The sequence below is a fragment of the Strix aluco genome, chromosome 1, assembly GCF_031877795.1.
Source record: "Strix aluco isolate bStrAlu1 chromosome 1, bStrAlu1.hap1, whole genome shotgun sequence".
Classification (NCBI taxonomy): Eukaryota; Metazoa; Chordata; class Aves; order Strigiformes; family Strigidae; genus Strix; species Strix aluco.
The window spans coordinates 70,471,405-70,492,381 of record NC_133931.1 but is presented as its reverse complement, the minus strand read 5'-3'; the positions used below and the strand labels follow the sequence as shown (position 1 = coordinate 70,492,381).

Below are 20,977 nucleotides of genomic sequence, written 5' to 3'. Positions count from 1 at the left end.
GATGACCAAAAACACCACCCAAACCACTCTCAGCAATCTGAAACATGCCCTGAATTAAAAAAATAAATGTCCTTGTAGTCAACACTGATTTAAAAAACAAACAAATAGCCAAGCAAACAAACCCGGAACTAAGAAGCAGAGGGCTGAAGTCAGCATCCCAAAGCATATTTGTGTGCCCTGCATCTTGTCATGATTGATGTGTTGCACTCATGTGGCATTTGACAAACATTGTTTTGCAGGTACTTAGCATGATGACAAATTAACAAACGGAATAAATGGATTACAAAGCATTTACATAGTCATTTATGCTTTTTCCCATCCAGTCTGGACTACTACAAAGTGATCTGAGGCTAGTTACGAAGAGATATACAAGCTTTACAAGGTGCAGCATGCAGCAAGGTGATTAATGCAGAAAGATTAATGAACATAATTTTGAATCAGTAGCTTTTGTCTTAATGCCATTTACTCATTTTATTATTAATAGGCACTGAAATCATGACCCTTATTTCATAAATCCTCAAAGGCCTGGCACTGTGCTGCCACAGATAGCATTCTTGAAGCATCTTTGAAACAACCTCTGATAAACAGGAACAAAAGAGATGATCATCCAGGATCAAACATCTGAGAAGCAGGGTAAATTAGCTTGGGTGACGGTCCACTCTATCATGGCAGCAGTGTTTCTGGCTCCTCTATACCCTACTGATCTGGCACTGTAAATCTCAGTGGGCTATTGCTGAAGTGGCCTCAGGTTTGCAGTGGCTTAGTGGATTGTCTCCCAAGATTTTTATGGTGGGGAAACAACAGGAGTAATTTTTCACATGCATTATCCCTCGAGAAAGATGACTGCTAAGTAGTGATGCTGCATTTGTAGACAGTGACCAAAAGGGTTCCTTTCTGGGAGAGACCTCATGGGATCTTGGTGCTTCTGCTGGGCTTCAGAGGTTTCTGCAGCGTGAAGATACCTCTCACTTCACGCAGGTGCTAGTGAAATGCTATTCTTCAGTGTGCAGTGCTAAGCTGCTGCCACTGACACCACACTTTATTCCTGATATATTTATCTCATTCTGTAATAAATTTGCTAAAATTTGGTTCATCCACTCCCCACCACAGACGGCAGAGACCATGATCCTAAACATATTCTGTGGATGCTTCCCTTGGTCCTGTTTTGGGCAAGTAAACAGAAAGGGAATTTGTACTAAAAGTGTTTTGGATTCACTCTTATTTTAAATTTGATTATTTAGATGATGCATGGAAATTTTTGATGTCTACTAAATCTGATGTGTGCTGTAAGATATAGGAAAAGTTTGGTCTTACACATTCTGCCTAGCAAGTTAACACGTGTCAGCTGAGCTGTGCTAACTGCCCAATTTTGTGTTCTTTGCCTGTGGCAGCTATATAATGGTTCAATTTAGCTGGCCCTCAGAGAAAGCACCTGCAGAGATTTGGTGTACCACAGACTGTCTCACCCCTTACAGGCATGCAAAGCTGTGAGTTTCTCAATTTGACCACAGCAGTTTACTGCGTGCTTGTGCTATCTTGGGTTACAACATATGCGTTGTGGGGACATACTGAAAGCCAGAGGCTCTCCCCAGATACAAAGCACTGAACACCTGCAGGATGAGCTCCTTCTGGTACCACTCACACTCTGGGAGAACATAATTGCCTCCCCTTGCCTGTATGACTGCTGGAGGACATATTTTCAGTGGTGGCTACGTTGCACATTTGTGGCTGCTGAAGTGATGGGGTGGAGAGCCAAAGACTGGGTGTTGTGAGGCAATTGGTGTGAGTTACAGGGGAATGAAGTCTGGCACTGCAGATTTGCAACCCATTCTAAGAATGCTAGGAAGTGCTATTTCTGAAGATGTTTTGCTACAGAAATGCATCACACCCCATCTGGGGTGCAAAGGGGGAAAAGAGAGAATGAAGTAATATATGAGGGAGTGACAGCAATTAAAGAGCTGCAACAAACACTTGTGCTTTAGGGGGCATGGGTGGCATGAACAGATCTGAGGAAGGGAAGGAAGGAAGGACAGTTAAAGGATGTGCATTAAACTGCATGTAAAGGCTGTGATTCTTAGCTTAAACTAGCAGCTAAAAATTTAGTATGTTAAATGAAACTCAATGACCAATCTACTCCAAGGCCCTTGTATGCATTAAAATTCATCAAGAAAAAGAAACACGGATTAAAAAGAGTGATAAAATAATACTAACAGTAAGAGTATGGTGCTTCTCAATCAATATTACATGTGAAATACATGCCTGAAAGCAAGCTCTGGTATTCACAAAGTAGAAAATAGAAAAGTAAATCTATGCGATCTTCTCTTCTCATTTCAAGAAAACATTTGGTAGGAAATACAGAACAGAGATTAGCAAATAGAGCCAACTACAGAAGGAATTAAAGTAAATTTGTTTCAAATGAGAATAGAAGCATAAATTTAGTATTTAGGGGAGATGGAGATTTCATAACTGGATCATCACAATAGCAAGTGTTATACACTTCAGAATCGGCTCTTATGAGACATGGCTCCTTCAGAAAGCAGAACTCATCAATCCTCCAAAATACAGTAAGAGTACTTTTAAACTGATGTATGATCTATGTGAGACTTTTATAAATTAACATGTTCTTCCTAAAATTCTGTTTTGTGGTGACATATGTAGGAATTACATTTTCAAATAGAGCACTATTTGAAAATGGAAGTGCCAAATCAATTTACAGAATTAATTCCATTTATGAAACGTAAAACTGAATAAAACATCCATTCTGAAGAGTTCAGTAGCATTCAGAATGTCACTCCTCTCTATCAGCAGAACATTTAGGACATTGTTTCTTGCAAAGTTGTCTTCTACATGTCAGATTTCATCTGCTAAGTCATATATTCTTCAGGAGTTAAAAGATGGTTTGTGGGGGGAAAAAAAAAGCACTTGAGGCAGAGCTCTAGCTGGTACATATAGGGATGAGGAAGGTGAGTAGCTCATCCTATCTCCATTCTTTCAGTGAGTCATAGGCTGACATGGCTAACACTCCCTACGCAATGTACAGTTCTGGATACCTGTTGAGATGATCCAGCTATCCTGGGTTGAAATGATGACCTTTTGCATGTGGGGTTCTGAGCTTCTTCAGACAGCACTGATCAGGGATCTGGTCATATTTCCAGATCTGGGAGCAGTATATCCATGCTAACCAAGAGGTGACAGCATTTAGTCTGGGTTCTACACTAAGGCTATGTTGCTGTCAATGCCCATGCTAGACCTCCTCATGCATAGTGTCTACTGAGCTTAGCTACATCCCCAACGGCCCTTTGTGTTCAACACAGGTGCTTCAGCTAATTAACTCAATTAAGCATGTGTGGAGAAAGCAAAGAAACATTATGTTCAGTCAGAAGTGTAAGAAAGGAATAAAGGCTGTGAAATCTTCAAGAGATTAGCCCTGTAGCTCACAGGACAGTCTTGTTTGCAGAAGGCAATGGACTAAGAAGAGGAGGGGCTTTTGGATGACTCCTGAGTTTCTTGACGCATTTGAAAAGTTGCCTTGACCATACTGGAGTAATTAATGGGACTTGGCATTTCTGTGTGTACTTAACTACAGATTTATGCATGGTAAAGCTCACCACTGTCCAAATGTACCTGTAGGGCCTCAGCTAAAGCCTTTGAAGTCAGTATCAGTCTGAAGTGAATGAGAGGTGGATCATGCCCTTAAACAAATATTTCTGGAAAGCCCACTGTGCATATGGAGAGATATTTTCTTGCTAAGCTGACATTTTAAAATTAAATAATTTTTTGGCTCCAGGCCTTAAAGGAAATGGGACAACTTTCTTTCACATATTATTTTTTAATGATGCAAAAAATATGTTTAAGCTTCTTTTTATTTTAAGGTGACTGTGTATCTTTTTCAGACTTTTCTAAAGAACTCACCCCAAGAACAAAAAATACCCCAAACCCATTGATGGAAGAAAAAGCATCAGAAATTACTGGCCTGAAATGTTTTTGAAAGTTTTAAGTTTGGAAAGCAGGGAATAAATGGAAACTCTTTTGCAACCACAAGAACTATTTTGCACTGTATGCCAGTCTGTGGGTGTTTGTGTGTGTCAGAGCTCGTCAGGTAGTTATCAGGGTTATATTTTCCATCCATGCTTATGACTCACTCAGAAACAGATCCAGATTTCTGCTGTTGTTTTGTTATTTGTAAGCATAAATTGAATAATCTGGGTGATTAACTTTCAGACTACAGAATGTCCAAAAACTGATTGCTGCAGTGCGTCACCACTGACTTCACATAAGGTGATCGATTAACAATTTTACAGTGTAAGCTGTAAAAGTTTTAGTTCTCACTGGAGAACTAAAACTTTTAAGAAGTTTGGACAATGAATATCAAATTAAGTCAGAATTTAACAACAGTTATTTTCATTTCCTATTGTGAGTCTTCATCAAATGGAAAGCAAGTGTTGCATACCTTCTGCAATCTTAGTAAACTTTTGCTATCTGAATTGTGCTAGTGATTCAAAAGAATCACTTCTAGGAACTACTCATCATCAGTTTAGCAGGGACACTTGTCGGTTTAGCACAAAGTGTTCAGAAGTTACATTTTTGTACAATTTAGTTAATAACTTGAGTTATCTTGGGTATGGATTCAGAATATCAGGGAAAAAAAGAACTACATGCACGTGTGCTTCTTGTTACTATTCTGTTGTAACCAATTGTTGCTAGTCCAACAATACTGTAAAACAAATGGCACTACTAATGTATTTGGGGGATAGATACCAAAGAACCTTTGGAGGAGGTTAGTCCTTGCATGCCCAGCCTTTATGTACTGTTAACACCTGGGTGATGCCTGAGGCATGCCAGTCAATAATTATATACCTTCATATTTCTTTCCTGACAGGCTGTCATCATTAGTTCTAACTGTGAGTTAAAGAGAGATTCTTCATGCCTACTCTTTTTCCCTGTTCTGAATTCTACAATATCTTCTGCAAAATCATTTATTTCACCAGCATGTTCATTACAACCCTTTTGCATATAAAAGAAAAATAATGCTGTGCTGGATCTTCTGAACTACTTAAGTGACAGCTGCAGAACAGACTATTTGAGCAAACACATTGCAGAAAGTAATTTGCAATTAAAATATTTTTTATTAAGCTCCTAATGACCATATTTTGATCTTACTTTAAACCAGGACCATCATGGTTTGCACCATCAGAGAAAGGCAATGGCATAGCATTTGCACGTAATTTATGCATGGTCACACCAGCAGTGGGATTTCTGTGAGAAGCAAGAAGTCATAAAACACCGCCGTGTCAGTAACACGTGAAAGTTGGGTTGGAACAGGGAAGTTCAGCTCTTTACACTAAATTGTAGGGTTGAAGGACAGAAGGAATCAGTAGGTCATCTGGTCTGATCTTTTGTATAATATGAGCACCTACCTCTCTAATGAGATTAATAATTTGCTATTAACTGGTGCATATGTTGCATCTGACTTATGGAGCTCTTACAGAAAAATCTTTATGTGAAGGCATTTAGATGTGGGGAAACTACATGTCCATTGGTCATTGCTCCAGTGATTAATCGTTCTTGCAGTTGACAACTACTGCATTTCCCCCATCTAAATTTCCTAGCTGATTCTCCACTTTTTGAAACCTGTCTGTAAGCCATTATCCTCAAAGAATCAAATCAGTTTTTTTGACAAGATGTGCCTTCCAATATACTGTGATGGCTGGTAGTAGTATTAATATTCTTATCCTTTAATTCTTTGAGATGTAAATCCTACATGACTTTTGTGTTAATCTATCCTGGATTAATACCAGGACCACTGGTATTTAGTTACACAGGTCATCTGCTTGCCCTTCTATTGAGAGCTTTCACAAAATTAATGCTCTCTAGGTATCTGAAATCTTTCTGTTATTGCAAGCTGTACTGGAGATGAGTATCAGTCAGCAGGGCATTTCAGCTAATTCTTATGGAATTCTTGGCTGAAATTTTTCTGAATCTTCTGTTTTAAAGATATTTATCTCTTGTGGATGTTGTTCAACATCCTTCTTAATTACTTACAGACTGCAAAGTACTGCAATGCCCTGCAGTCTTATACATCATCCTTTTTATTGTCTCAGCAGCTGCATTTCTTGGTGACAAGGCTTTAGCTCTGGTCTAGGTATAAGAGCTGGCAACTGTAGTGAACACTTTCCATTGTGTTTCATAAATACTATGGGGACAGTCCATCCCTTGACTTGCAGGTGTAATTGTCATTGAGTTCAGCAGAACTTGTGGCAAATACGGTAAATGAGTTGTAGAGCAAGGTAACATCCTCTGGTTGATAAATTGTATGAATGAACGATCTCTCACTCTCTACAAACCTTACCTTGCTCTGGTGGGACTTGCAGCTATAGTCTGAACAAAATAGACAAATCATAAACATGTATTTTGTGAACGACTGTGTGTTTGGACATCATTTGGTGTGTGTATTATACCAGAGCCACTATTATCAGTGTTCTTCAGAATGCTAGTCATGCACTGCTTGGTCTTAATACTAATCTAATACAGTTAAATGCAGTTCCTAAAATTAGAGCTCTACTTGATTTCAGCAGAAGAAGAACACATAGTTTCAGTAATTATTGCTGAAAACAGTCCACAGAGTGTTTAGAAGTGAACAAAGTAGTACAAATCTATAGAAAAGTATTTTCTAGTAGTATTTGTAATGTTTTTGTAATTTCTTTGTAAGATTGGAAGAATTCATGTTTTTAAAATGTCAGGTTATTTAGAAACAATTATGTCTGACTATTATAAACATATTTTCTTGAAATATACTGATAGCAGTTAAATTGGTGTTTGTTGAACAAATGAATCAACTGAAATGATAAGAACTAAAATTAATTTACTTACTATTTTGAATGCATCATAAGTTCAAGGCATAAAAATTCTATCTTTGGTGGAAAAACACTTCTCAAGGATAGAAAAAGATATGAGGAAAACCCATGCAATTAAAGGAAAACCACAGAAAAAACCCAATATACATAAAGGTACCTTTCAAAGAAAGGATATTCTTTTTGGCTCCGATTAATAGAGCATTGACTCATCCTGGTTATGAAAAACATTGTATCAAAGCATGCTGTAATAACAGAAGAACAGATACCTACTGGTTACCACAAATGTGCACAAATACAAACAAACTTATGTATACCCACATGTGTAGAGTTACAAACAATAGCAGCCCTAAACATTACTTCAGTGCACTACCTGGAAAATATTTTGTCCAAGATGTGCTGAAATTGGCTGGGCAACTTTATACTGATCATCCTCTGTTCTGACATGTTTTATGAAGAAAACACAGGAAATTGTATGTATGTATCTTCTTCATGCCAACAGTCAGAAAGGACAAAAGACTCAACTTGCAGCTTGAAAAACGTCAGAAACGCAGAATCAAATGACATTCCATCACCCATACACTTTCTGCGCTGAGCAGCCTACATTAGAAACAGCATGTACTAGCAAATATTGGCATGTTATTTCTTTCTTGATAGACTTCAGAAAAGTTTTCTGCAATTACTTTATGTGGAAGTGCAATGAATAAGACTAAAGTAACCATTAATATGGTGGCTCCAGTATTGAAAGTAATTTAGATATAGTTGGGTTAGTTTTACCCCCAAATAAAACTGTCCAGTATTAGTAACAGTACATAATATCTAGACATTTAAACAAAAGAGGTGTTTACAGGTTAAACATTAAATGAGAGTTGTTTAAGAACACTATGTTTCACGACCAAAAAAGAACCCTGTAAGTTATAGAACAGAGTACAATACATAAGGGAAGAGAGAATAAAAAACGTAAAATAAGCAACCATCATGAATATGAATAACAGTGAAATAAATAAGAAAATTAAAACCTACAAACTCTTGGTATCATGGCAGTATCTATTGCCAATTGCTTCAAAGAAAACAGAGAGGATGACAGGGTTATACCAGAGTCTGAAAAAGAGTAACAGTGGCTTAAAAATATGAAACCAGCTAATATTAGCTAATCAGTTGGATGCTCATCTTGGACAAAATATGACAATGGCTAAAACGGTACTCAACAAAATGGGAATGTGAAGCAACAACACCCAAATTTTCACAGCCCCCCACACAGCGGTTTCAGAACTAAGTCACTGCCCACTGCTTTGCCCTTCACAGCCGTTCTTATCCTGAAGGTGTTACAGTTCACTGAGAAGATGCAGAATGAAAGTCGTGAATGTACTACTACAGCATGCACTAAACCTACCATGTGCCCTCTGTGCTGGTTGTCCAGCATTTGCACAAAGCAGAGTGCTCTCCAGATGCACAGTGGTGTGATAGGGAGACATCTGAGAGATTCCTGAAGCTATGGTGGCCACGAGGACAGTGCATCTAGTCCCACATTGCCCTAAGAAAGAGTCACTGAGACCAGGGATCAGACAGATTATCCTGGTGGTGCTACGCTGAACGTTGTGCACATGGAGTCAAAGGACAGAACAGGAGTTGCTAGCAATCATCCTGGCTTGGTGGAAGTAAATTTTCCTGAAAATATTTGAGTTCTGCTTTTTTTAAAAGATAACAAATTCAACTGGTAAAAGCAACTGTGTTGATGTAGCATAGCTGGCCATCAGCAAGATGACTTCAGTTGCACAATGTTTCACCTTTCAACCTGTTACTATGTGCAGTCAAAATGAGAGAGCATGTATTCTTCCACAGATTAAAAGTTTGTTTGCTGATATATATGTATGGAAGTATGAAGGACTATCAATTGCAGGTTGATTCTGCAGCGCTGTGCGGCCCATGCATTTCAATCAACTTTCTGGAAGAAAATATATTAAGAAAAGGATGTAAGATACATATATAAACTTTGCAGGTGATACTGAGACTTGTGGCTTTGTAAATCAGGGTAAATTGCTCAGTTTGAACTGGATAACTTTGTTGACTTCGGAGCAACCAAGTAATATGATATTTTTTAATATAAGCAGAAACAAACTAGAACCCAAAATATGACTATGTTCCCACAGGTGCTTCCCCACCACGAACAGGGCTTTCTAACACACCTGTAACCAGTCACTCTCAAAGAAGGCTTAGGAAGGAGGTGCGGTCCTGTATCTTTCTCCAATCTAACCTCTAGTTCAGTCAGAATTTTTAGGTCTGAAGCAAGCAACATTATGTATTTTGGGGTCTGATGCAAATAACATCAGATAAATTTGTATGGCTGGTTTTATGCAGTGGGTAGACTAGAAAATGTCAGTGCTGTGACAGTCTAAATGGCACAGAGTAACAGCCATCCTTTTTGCTCTAACATGCATAAAAGTATCAAAACCATACCCTCTAAATAACATAATGTATCACAGTATATCATTCACCTCAGCTTTTCCCACCACAAGCTGTGATATAGCACAAGCCATACAAATTGTCACAGACACGTCAGGTATGCTGCTGTCCATCTTTTTTTGTTTACTGAGAAGCATGTAAGGTGCAAAATAATATCCATATTCAGTTGCAAGCAAACCATTTGTTGACAATAAACACAGAAATACAGGAGCCCAACCTCGCACTGAACAGGGTGTGTGAAAGCTCTGCCTGTCCTCAATGAGTGTGTCCAGGGGAATTAACTATCTCCCTGACTTTAAAGACAGGTTTTATCAGAGATCAAAACTGCTTAACTAGAACAGGATAATTCTTTGTACAGAGAGATCACTGATCGGTCAGGTGACCCATATTATACAAGAAGTTTTGAAACCAAATCTCTGAATTCCCCTCTCCTGCCCATTGCATCCTTACAGGGCAAGGTCTCCCCCTCATTTGCCTTTCAGATCAGAAACAGTCAATGGCCCTTAGTCTGCCCAAACCCCTTGCTTAGGAAAGTTTTTTTCTTTCCATCATGCCAGAGGGAGGTTGCTCCCTTCTGCACACAGGTTCCGTCCTTGTGCCAAATCTTTCCTTCTTCTGCAGACTCCCACGTCATGTCCCCCCTCCTGCTCGTGCCCTAGAAGCATTTTGTGCCAGACGTGTCCAGGAAGGGTGCAGTTCTCCTCCCTCCAGAGGGTCCCCAGAGTACCGCAGCCAGGATGAATTGCTATCCTTCCTCCTGCCTGGCCCTCCTGCCTTCTTTAACAAAACATAATAAATGGTTCCCACAGAATAAACAGAAAACAAACTTGTTAACTACTTACACAACTGCTCTCAATCAGTTTGAGAATTTTTTATAAAATGATTCTTGGAATAATCCAACATATATATATATATAATATATGCACTATATATAGTGCATATATAATATATTTCATAAAATGTAGTTCCACTTGGCAGGACATGCTGCATGCTGTCTGTTTCAGAAGAAAAGATATTCCAAAGAGACTGCAACAGCAAATATTTCAGATATTAAAACAAAAAGGAAGCAAGATGAAAAGTGAAAGTGCTGAGCACAACCAACGAAATTAAAACATAAGAAAACAAGTGTGATAAGAGAACATGAAAAAAACAAACAAATAAAAAGATGCTGCAGTATATAGATCCAGGAAATTACTGCAGCCGTTTTTTGTAATAGCATTTGTTTTCCACATTGCATATTGCCTCTATACATTTGTATTTTATTGATATTTTAACACTTGTGTTGAATAGCAGAAATACAATATATAGAGTATTTGCAGAACATAAGAGTCTAATGTCCATAGAAGAAATATGGAGAAAGTTACATGAGAAAGGTAAATCTGTAGGGACTTTTTAGAGTATTTATAGGAATGGACTCCGAACTTGGGCACTTCTTTGATGCTATGGGTATCATGGCTAGGTCTTAAGGATACTGTCCATTCTCACTGGCAGGAATTACCGCTTTCTGCTGTGCACACTCTGGTTCTCTGAAAACTATGGATGGTGCTGGTAGGTGTCATCCTTCTGCCAGTCATCATACTGGTTGTGACAGGCTCATTACAGTTCACTTCTGCACAGCAGCTTTAAGAGGAACCTGCAACTTCTTCTTCTTCTTCCTTCACATCCTGTATATCATTTAAGAGTGTTGTACTGTATTTCTATTTTGCACTTTTGTGATTTACAATCTCCTACAAGTTTCTGTTGATATGTGAAATAGTTGTTACTGCTTCTTTTTGGTTTGGGAAGGATTTGATAATTCAAATATTAATTAACATTTTTCTGAAATTCATAATATTGGCAATTCTTCTTGCATTTACAGCTGATAAAACAGTGAGATAGATTTTTACATTCTCAATGGCCATATAAGATGTGAGCTTTGAATGTAGTGATCAAATATTAAACACATTTTTACCTTTAATTTGCAGAGACACTACTTTGAGTCTTAAGAATAATAGTGTTAAGGTATGGAAAACATTATTTATTAATTTTTATTTTGGCATGTTTCTGATCTGTGAAGAAAAAATAGAAATCTCATTTGTAACATGAACTTAAAGTTATTTCTCAGCATGGCTTTTACACTAGTTGACAAAAGGAAAAAAGAAATAAAAATTATTTGACTATTCACAGAAAATGGATTTAATACATTAGCCATTAAATATTATTCTAACATTGATAGAATGGCTTCAATAACAAATACTTTTAGTTGTAAATAATGCATTTCATTTCTAAAACCTCTTAACCTAATATACCCTCAAATATAATTTGACCAGGTCTAACAAAGCTCAGCTGGGATTTCTCCTCTGAATATTGGAAGGTTGGTACCTTTGCTGAGATAACTGTGAGTGATCATGGCTTCTCTGGGTATACAAAGAGAAGACCCCTCTGCCCGGGCTCTGCCTGGCTCGTTGCTGTTCTGTTTGCATTCCCACCCTCTCTAGTCCTGCAGGGAGTGGGGATCCCAGAGCCTCCCCACAACAACCACTAGCCTTGGGAGGGTATCGCAGTTCCCTGAAGGGGATTCCTCTCCCTGGATATGAGCAGATGTTGCTAGAGAACAACTAAATTACAGAACAGGCCATAACTTTGCCTATAAGCAATGGGCAACCACAGAGGTGTCCTCAGTCACCTCACAGTGGCTGCTCATAAGCAATGGGCAACCACGGAGGTATCTTTGTTCACCTTAGTGTGGCAAGTCACTGGGAAAGTAAATAGTCCCCACTGGTGGGAGAGGGGGTATTTCTCCATTTAGGTAACATTTTATTTTTGCCTATCAGATGGCCTGACTTAAGTGGGGCTGGATATTTTGTTGTGCTGTTACAACCCTGATGTCCTCCATGGGCAAAGGAGGCGAACCTCAGTCACATGGATGCCAGACTCTGACAGGACGCAAGTTTGTGACAGGCGAGTGTGCAGATGATGTCTCTTCTTGCTACAGGTGAATGGACAGGCAGCCTGGGTAGCTCCCTGCTCACAGTCACCCCAAAGCCAGAAGCTCCTTCCTGTCCATCTGACCATGGCACCAGAGAGCCATCTGGGGCTACGTGTGGTACGGCTGTACTCAGTCTGAATAGGACAGTAGTTTGCTGAAACACCCTGCCTGCTAGAACAACCTGTACAGTCACTGGAGGAGCAGTGGTGGATGGGATGGGTGTTACATTTACATAGAAAGTTTAAAAAATATGTTTTGGATTCCCAAAATATTGTTGGGGAGTATAAAGCCTTTAGCAGTAATAAAGATTACTTATGACAAAGGAGTGCAGTCTGGAAGTAGGAAAATTAACAGTTAGGAATATGATTAGTTTTCGCTAAGGGCCATTGAAACTTCAGTGTAAAGGGTATTCTCTAAAACTTTCATCTGTTTTCACGATCTTGTCTTTGCTCACAACCTGTGCATTAAAAACAAAGGCTAAATAATGCCTGTGTCCTGACCTTTGAAGAGGTTTTGGTGAGTGTTGCAGATGTTATGAGGCATCAGCCATGGGAGACACCTAACAAATCCATTTGAAGTTTTTAATTTTAAACAACAGGAGCCATGATTCAACGCTTAGAATTAACCTATCTTTGTTATAAGTCTTAATTGAGTAATTGAGGGAAACTGTTTTATTTCTAGACATATTATGTGAGCCTGAAGGCATATTTTGTAACTATCACACTCTTTTAATTGTCTATTACTGTTTGAGATACCAGGGTCCACTCAGAAATAGCAAATAGGCCCCATTATTCACATGAAAGAAATGAAAAATATTAAAAAATAGTGTTCATGGAAATATCCTGGTATAATTCAAAATCCAGTAAAATCTCCTTATCATTCTGAAAACCTGTGTATGTTCTCCTTTTTGACATGTCATATTCGTGAACAAATTTTTTAATTATCACCTTGTTAACTGTTCTTCTCACTAATATAAAATGGCAGATCTACAGCATCTGTAAATACTCATGAGGACCAAGTAGGTAGAAAAATGATCACATCAACACTTTACCTTTCAGTATTTTTTTCTGGGTGATTGTCATGTTTGAAGGGCAGAAAATAGTAAAAGGCCTATCTTTCTATCTTTTTGACTCTTATGGCTGTATTCAGTGTAATAATAATGTACTATCAGATTTAACTGTAAAGACTTTATCTATGGCCTTGTATAAATCGAATTTTTATGGGAAAAATAAGCAAGGATGGGATCAATGAGGCAAATTTGGGATTAGGAAAATAATACTGTGCTTCAAGGAGCATTATAATATGTTTAGATTAATCATGGATTAACATCATAAAAACTGAAAACCCATAGTTGCTAATCTCTTTGAACTAGACTGAGCTATTCTAATCCAACACTGAACAAAGTTTTCACATGTGGAATGAGCCAGGAGTTTGCAACTTTTCTTTTGCTAAAATCCAGATTAAAAAAATACTTTTGATGTATTTGTTTCAGCAAAGGTTTCCTCAAGGCTTGGGCAGAGTTTCATGTTGAGTGAAGGAGAGGTAAAAAGATTCCAGCCATGGAATAATCCAGGCGAGGAACTTCACCTGGAAAGTAGGCAAGAAGAATAAAATTATATGGTTTTATCCTGGGATGAAATACGGTGGGTGGTGTAATTACACCCATTTCAACTGAAGTTGTACCTGCCCCTGCATATAGTAGGGAAACAAATCTTTATTTCGCAATTAATGAATAAATTGCTTTAACTGCTTTTGTTTTGTCTGAAAAACAGGGAGAGAACTTAAACTATTCTCTGTCACCTGAAATTTCTGGTGACACCTGAACTTTTACAACAAATTAACAAATGGCATTGAAAAAGCTGTGATACTTAGGCAAAAAAGGTTTCTTAGTGAGAAATCATGATACACTCAGTCAGCCTTTCCAATAGTCCTGGGTCAATGTGGTTAGTATAATTGCTGCATGCAACAGAAAGACAGGAGGTGCAACAGTCTGCTTAAAAGGTACATATAGCCTGTTGACCCAAGCTTTTCTACAGTCTAAATAACAACCATTCCAATCACAATCATTTCCAATAGAAATAATAGTGCAGCTGATTTACAAACTATTTTTTGGAGTCTATTTGTCTATTTGCAAGACATTTACTAATTATAAATAATTTGCATATTTTGAAGAGTCTGTTATTCCATTGTTAAACTAAATTAGGTCAAAGATCAGACCAAACTGAATGCTATAATTCTTGAAGGCCTCAGTTTTTAAATCTAATTGATTTATTTATGTAGAAAATCCACTAAATTGAAAAGGAGAAAGATAGGAATGTAAAGATGTTTCTGTCCTCTGCCCTTTTGCCAGTAACCAGCAGGGATCTTCTGCACTCCCAAGATCTTCCAGGTTCCTACTCTATCAGAAGGACTACTTCAAAGCTCCTAATGTTCCACATTTAATTTTTATGTCAAAAAATAAGAGTTGGAAGTGAAGTAACAATGAGGACGTGCACTGCTGTTGGAAAGGATTGGCAAGCACAAATATGGGTGTTAGGAAAGTGGTTTGACAAGCCTGGAGGATGGAAAGGGGAAGAAAAAGGTGAATTAATAATATTTTAGCAATAATGTATGGTTAGAAAAGGCAAACAACAGTGGTTTTTTGTTTGTTTGCTTTTGGTATCTCCCTTCCTGCCGCATTTTTGAAACATTTTTTTTAAACGAAGTTGTCCTCTGTTATCCAAAGTATACACACACAGACAGACAGACACACAAAGAGATATCTTGGAAAAGTTACCTTATTTAAAAGTGAGCCTCAGAAATGTGCTTTAATAGTAATTGCAGCTGTCCCTGACACACTGAGCAGTGGTCAGCTCATTTGTGGGCATTGAAGTCATACAGCCACCAGCTTCATGAAAGGATTGTCCCTGGGCTGTGGTACAGCAGTTTGCTCCAGTGCCACTTATTTCTTTGCCTGGAAGCATAGGAGATAAAAGACTAACCTTAAGATGATAGTGCAAGTCAATAGTAAGGTCCTGAATGAAGTGGGAGACACAGTGCTTACAGTCCCTGCTGGACAGCAGTCAATATCAGACATCACACTTAAATTGTCACAATTTGACCTGACAATCCTTTTTCAGAAGGACCAGAAATAGAGCTAGCCAAGTTACCTTGCATTTCTGAAGAAGGTCATGAGGAGGTCACTGGCAGATGGAAGTGTGTATTAAAGATGTCTAGTATAAGTATAAACATGAACATTTCTAGCCTGCATAAACATAAATGTTAAGATGCATAAGGGATTGTTACCACCTAGCTGGAACAGGAGCACAGTTAAAAGATCTTTATAAGGAACAAAGAGAGATGTTTGCTCTGTTCATGTGAAAAAAAATTACTGGGGGAAAAAAAAAAGAGACTTATATAGTCAGCAATATATGTTCTAAAAATGCAATTTCCGGATTAATAACAAAGACACTGTTCTAGTTCACTAGTTCCTTTAGGACGTGTGCTTTTGACCCATGCAACATATTGTGCCCCATGGCTCTTAGCTGAACTGTGACTTAACTGTGCCTATTTTTTTTAAAATGTGTGATGTCTATTAAAACTAGCTGGTGCTTGTACCAGGACCCCAGTGGAAATGAAAGAGATGTCTCGGTGGACTGTCCATTGGTTAAATATTAAAGGATCAAACTTTAATATTTAAGTGTGTATGCAGTATATTATATAAAACAAATTCCCATCTGAATATTTTAAGTTTTCTCTTTAATCTTGGGAAAGCCAGCCTTTCCACCCCTTAACTCTAATTAACCAGATAAAACAGTATTTCAAGGATATATCTCCTACAAAAAGAGTCAGGTTTTTCTGTAATTATATATATCTTTGCTCCAAGGCACTTATTAATTTGCTTAAAAGTCCATGCATCATTTCACAGATTGTTTTAGCACTTGTCATCTTATCAGTCCACGTCTGAATAAGGCACACTTGAAAAAAATGAAGTGAAAGATTAAGTATTCCAGCATGCGCTACATTATAAATATAACTGTCTACATTTTATAAATGAATTTCCATAAAAACAGAGCAACATAGAAGAGTGAGAGGTGATGGAGCACAGTGAAAGATGATGGGCCTGACAAATGCAGATGGGGAGGGAATCAGAGGTAGCAGCAGAATAGATAGAGCTGGAAATCTTCTATCCCCCTGCAGCTGCAATACTCCTTGACTCTGCTATTTTGTGTCTCATGTGCCAGGGAGCAGGAGGAGCAGGTGCTCTGCAGGGCAGCGGGTGGTGGTGGGGCAGGAGAGGCAGCACCCTGCTGCTGAGGGCTGCCGTCCTGCCCTACCCCAGCAAGGAGGGTAGAGTCGCCTGGTGATGGTAACCCACAGTCCCCATCACCCCAACATCATGATGAGGCAGGTCCACCATCAAGGCAAGAGTGTTCCGTCCTTGAAGTATCATAGTAGTCTAGAAACAGAAAAGAGAGGTCCTTCAGGTTAGTGAAACTGAGACCCAGGTCCCCAAAGGTATTTCTTCTTCATCCCTCTATACACATACACCATTCATTTCTGCCAAGCTACCACTTGACTCGATGGGTGTTTAAATCCTGTAGTTGGCTGACCAATGACCACACACTATGCAGCCCGAATGCTGAGGTCAACCTGTGAGTTAGCAGTGGCTGCAGCCTGCAACTGGGTTGTAGATTAGATCTAAATCTAATCTCCAAGTCAAGGGTTTGAATGTCACCTTCCTACATGTCAACTGAGGTCTCTCATCATGGGTTCTCTGCTGTCTTGCAATCAACATGTAATAATTTGTAGACACTGCAAGGGCTTCAACAGGAGACCTGGTCGGTCTGCAATGAATAGTGCAGCTCTGTGGACAGATGTGTAACTTGACCCTGAGCAAGCTGGCTCCAGAAGCAACATAAGTGCATCAGAGCTGTGTTTCACCCAAGTGAATTAGCCCTGAATGCTGAGATAGCTGCATGGGGTCCAGGACCTATCCACTGAATTGGTCAGGCACTTGGACTAGATGATCTTTGCAGGTTCCTTCCAACTGAAAACCTATTCTATTCTATTCTATTCTATTCTATTCTATTCTATTCTATTCTATTCTATTCTATTCTATTCTATTCTATTCTATTCTATTCTATTCTATTCTTTTTACTTGCCGGTTGCTCTGGGGTCGGATTGAGCATATGTCAGCCATTGTCACACAGATACAGCCATCAATCAGTCCTTCACACCAAATTAACCAGAATATAGGTGGAGAGGAATGGCATTTAGGTCATTTAGAGCCTATGCAGAGGCAGATGACTATGCCTAGTCCCACTTCTCTGCTCTTCAGCTGTGGCTGATTTAGGCAGATCCTCACTCAAGTGATTTCTGATTTTATATCTATTTTTTTTTTTTAGTCAATCCTTTACTCTCATCGTTCATTGCCTGGGAAGTTGTATTTGGGCTGAGAAATCCATGAGGTCACAGGGGGAATAAAAGTTAACTTTGCAACATTTAAGTACCTTTGAGGATCTGGGCCCAAAGGCTTAATCCTACACCATCAAAGTCAATAGGAGCTTCCTGAAGTTAGAATGGGAAATTGAGGTAAGAACCTGAATATGTTCTTTTCTCATTTCTTTTTTATAGTTTCTGTTGATAAAAAGCCTTGGAGTAGCAATTCTTCTTTGATGCTTCTGCTGTAAAATCAGAGTTCAAAGGGGCTGGTTTGGATCTGTACAATAGTCTGACATTGTATCCCTTTTCTTCAGCTGCACAATCATATAAGAAAATTGAGCAATAGAATGAATTAAAAAGAAGTGCTATGAAAATCTTATTAATTTTACTGGATGTTTCGCTTACAAGAGAAACTTAGCTGAGGAATCAGTATTTGCCAGTTTGAGTGAAGAAGGAGCGGAAGCGGTTGTACTACGCAGGTAGAGGTATGGAGAGGCAGAAAGGGCAAACTGGAAAAAGAAGGAAGCAGAGAGGAAGAAACGCAATGTAAGAGCAGCTCATTTTAGTTAAGAAGAAGAACTTTGACCTGAAAAAGTCAGGATGAATCTTTGTGGTTTTTTCAAACATAAATGAAATATCCACATATGATCTAATATGATGCTACATTTGCTTCTAATTAAATGAAACAGACTCAAGCTATTAATTTGGTGTACTAACTTGTCTCTGTACCTGTTTGAATTGCCAAAAGGTTCAGCAGAAGGTTCAGAAAATTTTGTAACGGAAAATTATGAAATAATCTGCCGTTAGGAAAATTTTATCCTGGTATGACTCTGGTAGATTAGATAATAGCTATTTAAGTCTTGAACCGAAATCTGTCTAATGTAATTGGGTGTTCACACTCTTTGTAGAAATTGCTGTATTTCTCTAAGATCTTGGTGTCAATGTTATCTCGTTCTGCATATGAAAATATTTCCTTTTACCACGTTTAAAAATTTTTGCCTCTCACTTTTATGGCAGTTCTTATATCATGTTAACAGCAATTTTGCCCACTTAACTACAGCTGAATTATTCTACAGAGGGAGGAATCAGAGAGTGGTGATACTGAAACTCATTATTCATTGACTAAGTTTGGAGAAATTGCTTGTCTGCCGGCAGTTGTACCCCAAAGACATTTTGATTAAACTTTTCCTGCAGGTTTTCCTACTCATTTTTTTGAAAATATTTGTTTGAGGGGAAATTTTTTTTCCAGGTGTCTGGAAAGGAGGAAGACTGAATTCCATATCTGAAAAATTTGGTTTGTCTCTGAAGGAGCAGATAGATCAGAGAAGTGGAGCTGGATAGGTAATAGAAGAAAAACAGGTGAGGAAGAGAGGAAATGGAGAAAGCAAGGAGCATCAAGATGAAGAAGAGTAAAGGAGTCAGGACTGAGCATATTCACACTGTATTGAATGGAAGGCAGAGCTTCCTTCCACAGGTGAGAGAAGCAGAGAGCCCAAAGCACTAGTAGGGGACATTGTTAGTAGGGAAAATCCTAAAATTTCCTTGCAGTAGGGCACATTTCCTGGCAATGACACAGAGTTGTTCCTTCTGCTTCTTAGCTGTTGGTCAAGTGCTCAGATAATGTGAGTGAGAGGCTGGGGAACCATCATGCTACAAAGCACAGAAATACACAATCTTGATACTCTTGAGTTTTGCCTGATTCCTAGCCAAGCTTCTACACCATTTTTCTAGTGGAACCAGTTTCATTATAAGTGATTTTATTAAGGACTTGGTACACAGCATGAGCAATTCTTCCTGTGAAAGTGCTTAATGCTTGGGAGACTATGACTAAATTTGTGTGGCAAAAAGTGCCCTGGACTTCTGCACAAAAGCTTGTATTTTTTTCTTAGCAATGTCCACATTCTTAGAGAGGGGACACTTTTGCAGAAAATGGGCCATGGTGATCCTTGTGTACTTCAGTCCAAATTATACAGTGGCATATATTGCAAATCCTAACGGTAAGTATAAAAGAGTGTAGCTCAGTCATGCTATCATCGTTAGGATTACCCTTTTCAAAATATGGAGCAGAGAAAACTTGCATTGTTAAAAGAGGCTTTGAATAATTGCACTGTTCAGTGGCAGCCCTTCAAGATTTGTTAAAGGTCCTGTTAGCTTCCAACAGTGCAGAATAATCAAAATGCGGAATTTCTGTTTTGATACATGGTACACTTAAAAAATAAAAGAAACTTGTCAAAGGTTTAAATTAATCTCTTTTAAAGAAGAAGCACATTTTTAAAATGAGTTGTCTCAGATATTCCAAAACTCTCTAATGGCACAATATTGGTCTTTTGAAATTTTGGGGCATATCGCTTTTGGAAAGACAGTGAGCAATCAGACTTGTAAGTATAAGCCATGCTGCTTGTTTAACTATGAACTGAAAAGCTCCCTCCCTTAATTAAATAATATATTGATAATTTATTATGAATATTCAATTTTAATGTTGCCTTCCTGGACTTGTATTAAGTTTTCCATAAAGAAAATCTGGGGATTTTAGTGAGGTGTCCCAACAACGGGAGAAGTATCACTAGTAAATTAATAGCCAGAATGCAGCTGGAAGTTCCCTCAGCCTGTCAGTAATTTAACTGGGATTTTTACTAATCTTTAGCAGTTTTAAACTACTATGCAGACAATAGTATACAGCTAGAATTAGTAAAACCTATGAAGAAATTCCACACTGTGTGATACACATAATAAGCTTAAACAGATTTGGCTTAGAATAAGTTGCTAATTGACAGCATATGACTGCCTAAAATCACACAGCTGCTTTGCAAACCATTCAGACAAGCAGTTCTAAATTAATACACATCTAATTCATTATTTATGTAACAAATTATCTCCTTTCACAGTTAACAATAAGGAAAAGCATTTCCAAATGGGTCATCACTATAGCTGGCCATAGGCTTATATGGGATGCCATTTTCAAGGGCTGGAGAGAGTTGGCAACTGCTTAGAAAAAAACTGAGTTCATATTAGAGCTGGCCTTCATCTCACATCTCAGAAGGAAAGGAGCATAAATAAATAAATATTTTTCCAACTGCTTAGCTATATTTATTTTCCACTGCCTCCCTGCCTACAGCAACACGGATGTCCCCTGAGCTCTTGAACCTGTTCATTTCCCATCCGCTACCTGTCCAATTGAAGCAGCACTAATTATCCCAGAAGGCTTTGCTCCTGTCAGTTAAGACAGAAAAAGCACTCAAAGCCCTCTGAAGATGCACCAGGGCCATCACAG

The 20,977-nt window shown here is 38.4% G+C and overlaps 1 long non-coding RNA gene across 3 annotated transcripts in view; it reads left to right on the top strand.

The window, feature by feature from the left end:
• LOC141923333 (uncharacterized) overlaps positions 1-20,977 on the top strand; it is a 177,627-nt gene that overhangs the window by 46,453 nt on the left and 110,197 nt on the right. Inside the window, exon 2 of one of the 3 annotated variants that reach the window (XR_012623262.1) lies at positions 11,279-11,315. The exons of the other annotated variants lie outside the window; for them this stretch is intronic. This is a non-coding gene — a long non-coding RNA (uncharacterized LOC141923333). The remainder of the gene's footprint in view (positions 1-11,278; positions 11,316-20,977) is intronic. 3 annotated transcript variants of the gene reach the window in all.